The sequence below is a fragment of the Pygocentrus nattereri genome, chromosome 26, assembly GCF_015220715.1.
Source record: "Pygocentrus nattereri isolate fPygNat1 chromosome 26, fPygNat1.pri, whole genome shotgun sequence".
Taxonomy (NCBI): domain Eukaryota; kingdom Metazoa; phylum Chordata; class Actinopteri; order Characiformes; family Serrasalmidae; genus Pygocentrus; species Pygocentrus nattereri.
In genome coordinates, this window is record NC_051236.1 from 8,373,056 (window position 1) to 8,388,697 (window position 15,642).

A 15,642-nucleotide genomic window follows, 5' to 3' on the forward strand; every position below is an offset into this window, starting at 1 on the left:
CGAACTCGGGTTTCTTTACAGCGGTCCACAACACAAATTCCAGACCCCCAATGGACCTACATTCTTTTGAAGGTTTTATATTTAATGTTGATGCCAAATCTGACAGTAATAAGTTTGTTTTTTTTTTGGGGGGGGGTACTTTCAGAGTACACCATGCAGTCATCAGGCAGCTTACACCATTCAAGCAGCAGTTCCAAAATGACCAAAAATGACATAAGTATAAATAAATAAATGTATAAATAAATAAATAAATGATACACTTTTTGTCATGAAAAAGGGCACACTAAAAGTAAATGTTTTTACTTTATGTATACATTTACACATATCAACATTTATTTGGGCCTTTTCTGTATTTCTACATTTACTTATTTATTGATGTATTTTAATGTATACTTATTTTTATATTTCCACATTTCTACATTTATTTATTTATTCATTTATTTATTTACACGTTTACACATTTATTCATTTTTTACACATTTATGTATTTAATTATTTACACATTGACACATTTATTTATTTATTTATTTATTATTTATTTATTTATTTCCCCATTTATTTATTTATACTTGTGTCATTTTTGGTCCTTCATAATAAAGAACCTTCTTTTTAAGAGTGTATTGCTGAGCATGAGTGTAGTTAACAGTAAACAGGCTGATGCTGGGCAGGAATTAAACAAACACTAGTATATTCGTGTTTATACCTTGTTTATCGAGGCTGCACACGGTGTAAGAGCGTCTTTACCAGTTTAACGGTTTCCTCCATTTTGGGGTTTAGCTGGTCTCCAGGGTGAAAGTCATGAATATGTAAGAGCTCCTCGTGTTGGACCATCCCCCCTCTCACCCCCCCCACCCCCCGTCTACCGCTGCGCCTCCAGCCTGAGCGCATCGCTTCCAGCCGATGTGCTCTCCACCAGGACCTGGGGCTTTTCCGAGGAGCGGTTGGGGGGAACGGGGCTCGGTGTAAGGAGGAGGCTGGATTCTCGCCGTCCCGTCTTTGGTATGTTTACTAACCCGCTGTTTTACTGCCGCGGCACTGAGGGCGCCGCGTGGCGGAGCGTGTGACGGCGGGGTCCCTCGGAACGGGCTGCGCGGTCAGGCTGTGGGTGAGCAGCGCACTTGGAGAACAGGCCGGAGCTGAACGTGCTTCGGGCTCAGAGCATGTAAATAAGAGTCTCTGCGCGGAGAATCGTGCGGTTCATGCTTTCTGCCGTTCATTCGCGCTCGTGTGCTGAGTCGCAGCGGTTGCATGTGGCTGGCTGGCTGTAAGCGGATCCTGGTCATACATTAGTGATGGGCTTTCACCAAAATACTGACAGCTTTGAGCCTCAGAGCCCATTTAGCAGACAAGACATAAAACCGTTTCAATGTAATTAAATGTGGGAGTGTATGGATTTAGAATTATGTGTATTTTATTATAATTTGTATTTATTATGGTTGTAATTCGTATATATCCAAAATGATAACTTTACATAAGAAAGAAAAAATCTACTTTTTTATATTATATTGTTGGAACAAAACCTTGTATCTCCAAAATGGTAACTTTACAGGAGAAGGAAAAAACATACTTTACCTTTAATGCAAGTCAATGGAACCAGACGTCTTCCCAAGCCCAAAATTTTGGGCCATTTCTTTTAGTCCGTTCATCATGAAATCTACACACAGTGTAAAAGGCCATGAGTCTTTTCAGATTCTGTCAAAAATGGAGATACAAGGTTTTCTTCTGACAACAGCAATATATGGCATGGAACGTAGGGAATTACAATCATGTAAGTCAGTGGAACCAGAGTTTTTTCTAAGTGAATTTGGGCCGTTTGCTTTGGTCGATAATAAAATTTACACACAATGTAAAAGACAACAGACACTTTCAAATTGTGTCAAAAACTGAAGATGTTAAAAAGGGATATATATATATTGTATGGATTGTGTGGAATTACATTCATAATAAATACAAATTCTAATATAATTTTTGTCTTTGTTTTTCAGTTTTTGACATAGTTTGAAAATGCCTGTGGCTCTTTACATTGTGTGTAAATTTCTTGATGAATGGACAAATAGAAACGGCCAAAAATGACTTGGAAAAATGTTTGTTTTCATTGACTTACATTAAAAGTAAAGTATGTTTTTTCCTTCTCCTGTAAAATTACCATTCTGGAGATACAAGGTTTGTTCTGACAGCAGCAATATATATAAACTAGAAAGCAAAATTAATCTATCTATCTATCTATCTATCTATCTATCTATCTATCTATCTATCTATCTATCTATCTATCTATCTATCTATCTATCTATCTATCTATCTATCTATCTATCTATCTATCTATCTATCTATCTATCTATCTATCGTTTCCTTTGGACACCACGAGTTTGCATTTACAGCCAGCCATTGGTTATCTGTTAAACCATTAGGACTCTTTACATTGTAATATCAACCCATTAAAAAAGCCAAAAACCATTAGAAAACAACCAAAACACTTCATGGTTTCTAGGAGGTTTTTCAGCTGGGTACTTACTGCTTTTCTCTTGTTTTCCAGTGAAATCTAAATCAGACACTCTTTTATTGCACACTGTGACATGGTGGATGAGTCAATTAGACGTTCTGCTCACTCAGTCCTCTGTGGAGGTTCACACAGACCATTTCTGTAGAAGTAATCTCAGCTGATTCTCCAGAGAGACCTTTTGAATTTTTTTGAATTCAGAATGTCCTTGTGTTGTGCATTTTAAAGTCCAGTCTAATAACCTCACTGGCAGGTCACCGGGTGAAAAAAGCAGTCAATACAAATATGGGTGAAATTAGATGGATTGCGAGATGCCCACTAAATTACCTTGACCACTGCAGTTGTATGATTCTTTTGCTAGTTGGCTGTGGGACTGACACATTTGATCATATTAGTAACTGAGGAATCTACAGATCTGATTAATGGAGTCATTAGAATTTGTAAAAAAAAAAGGCCAGTAATGTACAACAACAAACCATGTGTAGATTTCTGAGATTAGTGTCCATCAGGCTGTTTTAATTGATTAATTGGGTTTCATCACTTTATTGTGATAGCCCTAGTTGGATAGTATCCTATTCTGGTGCAGTTGTCTTGTGTGAGTCAAGTCGCTTTCAGCTTTGGGCTGATGATATTATATGATTTTCTGGATCATTTGGATTGGGAGTAAACATGAAAAGCAGGGGTCGTCAGTTCTGGTCCTGGAAGACCGTATTCCAGCAGATTGGTGATATCCCTGCTCACACAACCGCTTCAACTTGTCAGTTAATGATGAGGTTTAGTGTTAAAACAGAGAAATCACTAAGTTGTGCTGGAGACCCATCCATATATACAGTCAAAGAGTGATACCGTGTCTCTCCATAAAAACTGGACAGCTGGTCCTTTTATGTCTCTTGTTGCAGCCTAACCCTTCCATCAGTTCTCTGTCCTAAATGGCCCAGAGCACTGTCCAGGGTCCTGAATTTCTCTTTATCTTCATGTCTAGCCCACTTGTTAGACTGACCAGTTTGTTTACTGGTTGACCCTGCCTGATGCTTCACCATTGTATGCATTAATGAAATGGACACAAACAGGGGGAGAGCATCTGACATCATTTCATTATGCTGAGGTCCATCAGCTGGCTCAGGGCCAGCTTCATTTCTTTCATTTTGTAGTACTCAGGAAAAAAAATTCTGATTGAATTGTAAATAGGGTTGTCACCAGGACAAAATGAATGAGAGTAAAGTCGTGGCTCATGCTTTAGACATACTTATTTAATTAAACTGCAAAAGTCATCTGTTAAAGCAGCTGAGCGTGATGCTTGGATTTTAACCATATCTATTATAGTGGCTTACATACTTAGATCACACCATGTTCCCTCTAACCCCCTATGCCTGTTACAATTGTGAATTTTTGATGTTTAATTATATAAATATGTAAATAATTGCAGTTAACAATTGGAATCCGTACTAATGATCTGCGTGCTTTATTGAATTCACTAATAATATGTGAACTAATAACATGAACTTGATAGTGTCGTTTAAATGGAACAGTAATATCTGTAGGATCAGCAGGTCATCAGGCCTGTCAGTGAGTTACTGACTTGTAATGACTATTGACATAATATGACTTCTCATGACCTCTAATGACTAATTTCATAGGGTCAGATATGTTGATCTTATGATACATGCAGTTGTTCAGTGTAGAAGTCCTAGCAATACACGACATCAAGGTACAAAATACAGGGGGTTCTCTCGGATGCACTGAATGTATCAAAATTCTGGGAGGTCCATGTAATTAAACTTATTATGACGTTCTGCTGACATTCAAATATAAAATTCAGGGAAAGGTCATTATTTGGTCTGCTATACCCACAATCAGCAAACTTCTGTCTTTGGTGTTCTTAACTAACTAAAATTGGTTCACCCAGTTGGTCCTTCATTACTTAGCAACTGTAACTGTGCCTAGAATATGGAGATGTGTAAGATCTCAGTTATGTACAAGGCCACATTACTGAACTAGAAAAGAGCATTTCCAAAAGAAGAATAGTTAAACAAATCATTTTGTTGGCATTGAAGCAAGCATCGGCACTGCTATGGTGAGTGAGTTAGCAGCCAGAAAACACAAAGTAGCTATTCAACATGGGACATTCTGAATACCAAGGACTGTTTCACACACTGTTTATGCAGAAAAGTGTCCTGTGGTGTAAATGTATCATCACAGTGCATCATATTGCCCACAACCATATCCAGTTAAGCTAATGCAGTAGTTAGAATAGTGTAGCTTACAGAAAACACTCTTTTCTATTACAGTTAATCTTTGCTTATTAACAAGAATGACCTGGGGGAGGGAAGGGCCATGTCATTGTAATGGAAGATGTAAACTGGGGTTAAGTGTCATGCTCAAGGGCACCACGGTAGCGCTCTTCAACAAGATTTTGACTTGATACTAATTCATTTCACCCTTGGGACTTGAACCAATAACATACCAGTCACTTCAGTGAACCCCTAAGCCTCTAAGCCATCTGTGGCTCTAACTGCACTTATGAAAACAGATGATGTTTAGCTGATGTGTTTAATCTTGTGTCTTGCTTTCTTACACCATCATAAAGCATGGACTTGGCTAAAATGTCTTTAAGGCTATGTTCAGACTGCAGGCAAATTGGATTTGTTTCTCATATCAGATCTTTCAAGACGACTGCCCGCACTATTATTTGCAAGTGATCAGATCAGATTTGTGTTTCTAGACATTACAGACCAAACTGCATGGGTTGCTGTGTTAACAATGTAGGCATCAGTAACTGCGTAGATACACTGGTGATACAGATGCAGGAGAGATGGAGGTGCATCATCTCGCCCTCTGAAGTCTTCATAATTCTCTGGCATGAGTGGTGTAAGTGTGAATCTCTGGTGCTCTTCTTGAATCCCAACAGTTCCTTCGCCCTGGATTTGACTTCATCATTGTTGCATTGCGAGTGACGAAAAACACACCAATATGAAATATGATTTGAGCAGCCAGAGCGTCCAGAATGAGACACATCTGTAAAAATCAGATAGGAATCGCATTTCAAACCAACTCCAAATGTGTTTTTTGGTTTGCAGAAATTGGAATTCATGTGGTTTTTAGCTGTCCAGACTATCAAAAACATCTTTATACAATCTGGGTGAGATAAATACCATATTAGGGCTGGCGGTCTGAACATATCCTTGGACTCAGGCTTGGAGCTGACTGATACCTTGTATGAGCCTCACCAAATTTAGCTTCATGATGCAGCCTTTACAGTTAAAGTTTGCAGAACTGTTAAGATAACTTATTCCCATAATCTGATTGGATTTTGGGCTTGCAGGACTGTGGGCAACTAGTGACCCCACTGACCTTCAGTAAAATAAAACACTTTTTGAAGAACGTTATTTCTTCACAGAAACATGATCTTATATAGCTTATATTGTATCCAGTATTTACTGATAAACATAAAAGTATGCAACAGTCTCTATTAGATATCTGTACGAGAGCTGTTTCTCAGCTCTGTTGAACTGTGGCATTTTAAGCTTTTTGGGTATAATCTTTAGTAAACTGCCAATCTAATTGTGTTGCATTTGTTAATCGCTGAGTGGCTTGTTGTTTTCATGACTGGTAGCAGATTGAGCTGAGCTCAGAGCGAATGACGCAGGCTTATCGGGTATAAGGGCTTTGTTTGTCATGCAGTAGGTGCATGCAGAATATATTATGGATTTTTCGGTGAGTCACCACAAAAAGAGATTTCAGTCAATGAGATTTGAGTTTCAGCATCTCTTGAAGTATCATATTATCTATAATATGAACCAAAAGTACTGAACATGACAAAGGTTTTTGGGATTATGTCGGTGTCCGACCCAGTTTCAGTACAGTCTTGCATTTGTCGATTTCTGGCTGCTGCGGGCCTGCACTTATCAATTCTCCAGACGCTAGTTGATATCAACATAGATGGAGAAGCGACACTTGAAAGAGGATGGTCAGACATATTGATTCTGGCAAAGCTTTAGACACAGCTAGAGATACCTAGTAAATTCAGATGGGTTATTTATGCATTGGACATCGTCTCAGAGGCAGAAGCAAAGAGGTTATGAATTTATGGAGATTGTTTTGCTGGCTGTTGTTTGTGAGAGGCAGGGTTTGTGTCCTTTTTTAGCAGTAATCAACACTGCCTGGGGTTATGTAACAGACTACTACAGCATGTTCGCCTTAGGGAGAAGAGCCCTCAGTGGGAGAGAGAACGATTCATATGCTTCAGAACTGCCTGCCAGGCTATTTATTTAATCCATGAGTCAGACTCTCTTGGTAGCAACCCTCACCCTCTGCGGGGCAGTTACTCAGCAAGGTTCTAACATGAATAAATCAGAGCAGCTATGTCTAGTAATGTACAGTATCAGTGTCAGGCCCTGAAATCCCTCTGCTTGCTGTTACCAGCCCACTTTGTTCTGAATGTAAGTGAAACATGGAGCAATTGAGGTGTGAACTGCGGTGAGGGATATTACACTCTTAAAAATAAATGTACAAAAAAGGTCTTTGGAGGGATTCCACAGTTTCCTAAAGTACCTTGCAATGAATGGTTCTTTAAACCATGTGTAAATGAGATGTGAGTGAACCTTCTTAAAGTTTAACGAACCTCCATGTAATGTAAATTTCTACACAAACGTTCTAAAACACCATGCCCAACCAAAGAACCATTTAGGAAACTTTATTTTGAAGAGTGTAGGCATAACCAAGAGCGTGTCAGTGCCTTGAAACTTGTAAATAAGGATGCACCGATATGACTTTTTTACTTTCGATTCCGATGCCTGATCCTTGAGTTTCGGCCGATACTAACTATTTAACCTAACCAGCTTATAGGGCCTCATATTTATACAGTTCCACTTTTAAATATTTTATTTTGGTAAAAGTTCCCCGTCATACTAACTTGTCACCAAACAGATAAATATAGAACTGAGCAATATATAAACCTGTAGTCTGTACATGTACACTCATGCTTACACCTCTTCGTTTGACTCTGCTGAAGTTTTCTAAATATTAGTCATTCAGACTAACAGCAGCGTTTGAGCCACATATTCCTTGGTTTGGTGAAGCAAAAGGCCGCGAGACCCTGCTGCTGTGTAATGCAACTGACTGATGTAGCTGATATGCTAAAGGCTAAACCAAGACTATATTTTAGATACATTCATGGCAAGAGGTATATGCAGGGAATTGTAAGGCAAAACAGTACTCAAAATAATTTTGTCCAAAATGGCTTTTTTTTTTTAATTTGTGTTGTCATGACTCCTGCTTCCTATCACCACCACTGTAAAGACGTCAGTCAGTTAATTTCTCAACAATGAACCATTTCTCAGCTCTAAATGACTTTGTTTACATCTCAATGATTGAATTTTGTAGGATTTCGGGAAAACGCTCAGTGCGAGTTCGTAAATGCTTGGTATTGGAAGAGGTGGCAAGACTTTTGAATGGCCAGTTAAAACTGAGCTGTTGTTCTATAACTGTGCTCTAAAAGCAAAGCTGCTCTGATACTGACCCATATGGTATCAGCGCCGATACTGATAACACAGTATCGATATCAGTGATGGGGATACCGATAACTACGATAGATACCACAAAGTAATTTCTGACCAGTGTATTGTCTGACCAATGTATTTATAATCTTTCTGTGAGGTATCTTTTCGATTAATTAAATGCTTCATATGCCTGGTGACTGTCACCACCACAGTGAGCAACTCTGAATCTGCAAGTTTCAACAGAATGGTGCACTTCACATCAAGCCAATATGAACTGCTTTCTTTCTAAATGCTGAAAATATTGTGGAATCACCCTTTCAGGGCAATTAAAGTTTATTTTATCTCTCCGTGAGTGAAGACAAGTGGCAACTCCCTCAAAGAAATCACTGCAACCTGACGCATTGGCCCTTTTTCAAAACTGAAAAAATGGCAAGGCTGTTTATAAACCACTGCAAACGTTCTTTTAAATGGTTCATATTTCAAAATCGTAACATTCAAGTAGCTCAGATTAGGTTTTAGGTTGTGGAATACTCCATCTTGCACTCGACTGCTGATACTTTGTTCACTTTTCTCTCACTGTGTGGTGGTTTTGCTAGCTGTGTAGCGTTTAGCTTGCTAACTAGCAGGCTGAAAGCTACACAGCCAGCAAAACCACCACACAGTGGCTCTAAAACAAAGCGTATTGCCAGACCAAGCAATTATTCACAATTCATGTATGTAGGTTAAGCTTAGGCCTCTCAGAAAAGTTTGCAATTAGCTAACTGAGGCTAAGCTAGCTGAGGGCAACTGGAAAATGCGCTCTTTGCTGTCCCCTCCTGCCCTCTTTATGCTGTGAGTGGCCATTTGCGTAACATGGGAATGATGCACTTCCGAGTGGTGAAATGAAGTGTGTTAAGAGAGGGGCTTCTGATGAAGCAAATGGAAAAGGTCATCGGGCTGAAATACGAATTTCAATTGGGGATCCGGCCCTGTGACCGGAAGGTTGCCGGTTCGATCCCCAGCACCGACAGTCCATGACTGAGGTGTCCTTGAGCAAGACACCTAACCCCCGGTTGCTCCCCGGGCGCCATGCATAGGGCTGCCCACCGCTCCAGGCAAGTGTGCTCACTGCCCCCTAGTGTGTGTGTATTCACTAGTGTGTATGTGGTGTTTCACTTCACAGATGGGTTAAATGCGGAGGTTTGTGGGATTAAAAATTTATCACTTAAATAATTTCAGAGGCTTCTGTTTTACTGTGCACATCTTTTCTGTCGATATGGATTAACAGCGTTCATGACGCGTGTGGTATTGTTAAAATGATGGGCTATTGCTGCATTCCTTCTGGCTGCATTGCAGGCTTTCGTACTGTGGTAGTCAGCACGTAGCTTGCTGTGCGTGAAACCACATCCGAACACTTCCTGCTCTAATGACTGAAAGAGCCCTGCTGCGACTTCAGTGTGATTGAGCCAAGAGCAGGTGGAGGGGGGTTTGTGCTGCTCTCTTGGATGATCAAAATCGGATGCTTTAGAGCGACATTGAAGGAATTTTTTTTTCTTCTGTCTGTTTGTGGGTTTCTGAACCTGTGCACCTGAAATAGCTGAAATAACCTTTGCTCTAATGCCAAGAGAGTAGCATAGTGATGTTACTAACAGGAGTTGTCATTCGCTGCTTGTTTTCAGAGCCCTTTTGCCATTTCCAGCTCAGTGAATCTCACACTGGTAAAGGACATCACAGGAAAGGTTTCAGCTGAGCTGCCAAATGTGATTTCTAATTTCCTCAGTGAAAACTTTAGACAGTGCTACCTTGTGATGATATTATCACGATAATTGAGCCATAATACGGTATAATATTTAAAATGACATGCTAGGTATTGTGATATGACACAGTGTAGTATATTGTGATTTATTACTTTTGACTGAAATTCCTGCAAAAGAAAGCACTGCTTATCTGAAAGTTTATTTCACAAACTCATTTAATCTTAACTATTTGTGTTCAAGCAAAACAGGTTAGATTAGACAGATTAGACAAATCAACATCCTTACATGTACGTATGTAGCAGATGCTAAGTGGTGCTGGGCACTCATTGAAGCACAAGGGCACAAAAGGCTATCCCATCTGCTCTAAACCAGTGGAATGGCTGCAGTGATGATGGGTACAGGCAGAATGTGTCATAACACACAATGTATTTTATGGGGCTGTGTAGTTGCAGACTGGTCAGAGTGCCCATACTAACCTGTTTACCGTCAAAAGAGCCTACTGTGGGCAAATGTGCCTTGGAAATGGACCGTGGACCAATGGAAGATAGTCGCCTGGTCCACTGAGTCTTATTCTTGTGGATGTCAATTTGACATGTGCCACCTAACTAAACATTGCTGCAGACCATCTACTGCCCTTCATGGAGGTGGTAATTCACAATGGCAGTGACCTATTTCAGCAGGATAATGCACGCAGTGTTCAAGAATGGTCTGAGGAACATGACGAAGAGTTCAAGGTGTTGTCCTGGACTCCACATTCCTCAGATTTTAACCTATGGGACGCATCTATGGGATATGCTGGAACAGTTAGTCCAATCTGCAGTGGTTCCACCTCACAAATTGCAGCACTTAGAGGATCTGCTGCTAATGTGTTGATGCCAGGTATCCACAGGGTATATCTACCTATCTGTCTGTATCAAAGACTGTTGTCGGAAGAAATCTTTGTATCTACAAAACTATAACTTTACAGGAAATGGAAAAAACAACTTTACTTTTAATTCAAGTCAATGAAACCAGACTTTCAGACTGTTTGTAATTTTGGGTCATTTCGTTTGGTCCATTCTTCATGAAATTTACACACAATGTAAAGGGCAACAGACATTTTCAAATTATGTCAAAAACTGTTTTTTTTCCACAGCAGCATTATATATATATATATATATATATATATATATATATATATATATATATGTGTGTGTGTGTGTGTGTGTGTGTGTGTGTGTGTGTGTGTGTGTGCTTTGAGTTGAGGTGCTGAAATATACATGATATGAGCTAAAGGTAGAGCTTACTGAATTAATTTAAAAAGTTCAGTTCACTTTTATTTTTATCTTTTTCAATTGCAGTTAACCAGTCCTTAAATTTGGTAGTGCTACACATTTACATTTATTTGCATTAACCCCCCATACCCAATTCTTGTTTTACCTGAATTTAGTTTGTTGCAGCATAATGTGACTGAAATCTAACGACTGTGTAAAATGATTGCAGTCAGGTCAAATAAATTGCAGTTAGGTGATTGTATAATAATAGTGACAGCATTAGCTGTGGGGTTATGGAAACTTTTTTTTATTCTCTTGTACATTTTAGACGATTTACCTCAAACGGAACGTGTCCTAAAGTGCTGTAAAGTGACGAGAGACGCTGATATGCACATGTAATTGTGTGTGTCTCAGTTTTGGATGAACGGCGTACAAATGAGCTGAGCGGGACCGATCAGAGAGTGGTGGGTTTAACCGATTGTCACACCCACTCAACCTACTTTCTGAAATTCACTGCTCAAAACAAGCACCCAGTAAGAGTAAGAGATATAATGGATGAAAACACAACTAATGTGTTCAAAAATTGCATTAAACCTGTTTGTGTTTTGCCGACACACACACAAAGCATCCAAGAGTTGGAGAGGGACTCTCCACAAAGCGACTCTGCCTGCTGTAATAAGAATACACCATTAACACAATTTTAAAAAATATATTAAATAAAAAACAAAACAAGCTCCATCCTTTTACATCCATCATGTAAAAGCTCAGCTCTCTTTTATTATTATCTTCATCAATTACAACAGCTAAACAGTCCTAGCACACCTACCTCCCCTGTCTGTGTATATATCTACCCAGCTAGTACCTGCTCTGTCACCTTGCAGCCGCTTGGCGGAATAGTGTATGTTGGGTGCTTCTTTGTGCCGGGAAGTCATTCATAATAGTTCATTTCTGCTTCAAAACTTAATTAGAACTTGTATTACATACACTATTACTCGTAGAAGGGCTGGGTTCTAAAAACACCACCAAAACACTTGCTTATGGTCAGAACACTTCTTTTGTCATTTTGACAATAAAAAAAGAAATTGCATTCCAGTGTAGCATACAGAACAGTGGAGTTGCTTTGGACCGGATTTTTGAAGCACCCTATTGTAGAATGGTTATTAAAATACTGGGAGCAAGGCATTCTCTGCATGTCCCTCGGGGCTGTGGAGAAGATATTACACAGCAGACGGGTGAGGAAAAAGCTGTTGTCAACATGAACCGAGTCTGAACCCTTCTGCAATCGAAGACGAGTTTGCTGTCAAAGTGGATCTTAGAAGCTGTAACTCAATTTGACACCACTGTGGGCTACCTCCAGGCACTGGCTATTTCTGAAGAGTTGTATCATTTCAATTAGGCTAAATATGGCATATGTATGGTTACACATTAGGGCTGCACAGTATAGCATTTGTTAAGCTTTATCACAGTAATGGCTTTTGTGATACTGGTATATAGTGCAGAAGGCTGCAATATGCAAATAATAATAATAATCATTTTTATTTATATAGCACTTTTCACAATGGTGGCAGCTCAAAGTGCTTTACAGGCAGATGATAAAACATAGTTATACAAGAAGTCATTAGTATTTAGCCCCTTAATACAGCACAATAAAATTGTTGTGAGCTTTGTTCATCCTGAACAACACCAGGTGCTCCAGATGAGCTTCTGTGGGTGTTTTAATGGTTAAAAAGATTCACTTGATCCAACATGGGTAACTCATTTTGGTGAAAACAATACAGGCCAGTCGTTATATTAGAGACATCTGAGGTTGTGCATCATTCTGTAGCTGGCGTCGTGACCATATAAGGAACTCCAGGTCGAAGCTGGTTTTCTCTGCGAGAGACATGAATGATGATTTTTTCAAAAACCTGCTTTTGCACCTGAAAATGTTCCAAGCCTGATATGTTTTGTCCTGCATACATTGTTTTAGCCCCGAAAATCACTGTATCCTCTAAATTACAAGGTTGTGAAGAAGTAAGAATGCAAAAGTTGCTATATGCATACTAAAGCTAGCTAACTGTCCTGCTGATTGAGATGATTGGTTGCATGGAGAATTTTGATAAGTTGTATATTTAGGCTATTTAACAACCTCATAATTCAGAGGATCGAGTGATATTCCAGAGAAAATTGTGCAGAGGACAAAATATATCAACTTTTGTTCACCACTGCGTGTAGTAGCACAGATTTTTGAGAGCTCAATTCATTTTTCCCGTAAAGAAAACAGTCAAGTCCAAGTTTGTTTATATAGCACTTTTTACACCAGGCATTGTCACAACGCAGCTTTTTAGAAAAATCCAAGTCCGAGCCCCCATGAGTCTTGCCAGTGGCAACAGTGGCAAGGACAAACTTCCTAAGGGCAAGAGGAAGAAACCTTGGGAGGAACCAGGACTCAAAAGGGGAACCCATCCTCTCTGGTTGACACCAGATACCAAAGCAATAACACAAGTGCAATATAGTAATAATAAGGCTTTCATTTAGGTATAAAACATTAAAATACAGAAAAGGGGAAAAGCAGGTGAGGCAATGGCATCAGCAACAGCATCATCAGGAGGGTCAGAAGCAGGCAGGTGAGGTTTGAACAGCGCTTAGTACAGAAGGAAACTGGTCAGGTGGTCAGACTGGTCCGGAAGGCGGTTGAGGAGTGGGCACTTGGATCAAGGCAGACGAAGCAACAGCATCAGACTGCGCAGGCTTAGACCCAGAGTTCCTCACATGGGCATGTTGCCGACTGTACTACTTTAAAGATCTGTGTTTTCAATTTATTGAAAGGCACATCACAATCGCAGTATGTATATGTATTTTGTCGCTATCTTGCATATTTTTAGCATATAAGAGGAAAATGTACATTACTGTCTCATTATATATCATGAAAAGCATATCGCTGCGATCGGAACAAAACCTTTTTTCAGTTTTTGACATCATTTGAAAGAACTCGTCATTCTTTATATTGTGTGTGAATTGCATGACGAAAGGACCAAAATAAATGACCCAAAATGACAAAAAAGTGGAGTATGTTTTTCCCTTCTCCTGTAAAGTTCTCATTTTGGAGATACGAGGTTTTGTTCCAATATTCAAATACACTAATGCAAATACAATTTCAGTTCAGACCATGCCTGCAACATGGTGGTGGTAGTATGAGGGAAGACTAATTGAGGGAAGGGGAGAACTCTGAGAACTTGGGTTGGAGTTCTGGGCAGCTTCCTCTTGTAGCTAGATGGCCAAACCCCCCTCACAGCTGTAGTAGGACTGAGGAAAAGGGAGGAGGTGGCGATGGGGAACAGAACACCTTGAGAATTCATAGAGCGTTAGATTGAAAGAAGGAGGGTTTTCAGACATGTTCCTCCCCTCAAACTTCAGTTGTGACCTAACTACATTAAGACATCAAGCTTTTACATATGGGGACTATGACTCCCAGCACCAGGAAGACACTGGAGATGTGTGTTAGCCTGAGACATTAGTTGTCTTTTATGATCAGTGTTATGCATTAATTCCTGTGTTTCTATGTTTTTAGGGGTAGATGGCTCCTCTGGTTAATGATCAATCATTGTTTAACACTCCACATTTAATTTCCTTATCATATATTACATGAATAATTCAGACCTTTTTTTACAGGTGATTTATTGGGTTTCAGTGGTGATGTCATGTTGTTGTTTAACAGGCGGAACTAGTGATGATCTGCAGTTGACTTATATGGTACATGCTCAGATTGGAAGAGATGAGGTGATGTTTTACACAAAGGAGTGTTCTTTTTTTAGTTTAGCTCCGTCTTTATAAGAGACTCAGAGTTTATGGCTAGGAGGGGCCTGTCTGTTAATAACTGATGGGCTGGTATGTCCCTGAGAGCATTGTCAAAGTCCAGTGTGGATATGTGTTTATGCGTGTGTGGCATTGACAGCAGGGTGTGGCATTAAGCAGAGTTCTACTGTATCTATTAAAACATCTGCACTATGTGGAGTATCACTCAACAGCCTGAACTGCTGAGCTTCTTTTAGCCTGGAATCCTCAGGTGAGGCATCATTTCTCCATAGACAGTTGTATTTAGATTTGATATGAACAGTGTGGCGTCCACAGTGGTGAGGGTGATATGACAATATGTCACATTAAGTTTTTCTGTGTATATCGTCAAAAGGAATTATCATTAGACATTACTGATCTGGAACCAGGTATTGCTATTGTGCTGATGTCAGCAGAAAATGCTGGATGGGTTATAGGAGGGAAAAAAGTACCTGATCCAATCATGTCCTGTAACCTACACTTACATGGTATCGTGTTGTCCATGTGATTTTATGCTGATAATTATCAGTCAATATCGATCCATTATTTTTCTTTTAAAATTACTAAGCTTTTAAATGAGCTATTTTTAATTGAAGTACTACACTGAAGATGAGCATCTAAAAGTAGGCTATGATCAAAAGTACTCAACACTACTACTATAATCAAGGTTTCAAGGTGTAGGTATTGATTCTTAACCAAAACCAGAACCAAAATTCAAGACATACAGCTTAAATCCAAAAGAAATGGTTCTCATATATACAATTTGCCACTTAATTTATACTTTTCAATTAACGTAATAATACCGATGGTGCTTCAAAGGAGATATTGACCATTTCCAGAAAGAG

General features: G+C 39.4%; 1 protein-coding gene across 2 annotated transcripts in view; it reads left to right on the forward strand.

The window, feature by feature from the left end:
- Positions 1–850: 850 nt before the first annotated feature.
- pacsin1b (protein kinase C and casein kinase substrate in neurons 1b) overlaps positions 851–15,642 on the forward strand; it is a 39,920-nt gene continuing 25,128 nt past the window's right edge. Inside the window, exon 1 of one of the 2 annotated variants that reach the window (XM_017708401.2) lies at positions 851–999. The gene's annotated coding sequence lies outside the window, so the exon portion shown is untranslated. Of the gene's footprint in view, positions 1,000–14,890; positions 15,030–15,642 lie in introns of those variants that run through there. The other variant, XM_037535162.1, reaches the window with a different exon arrangement.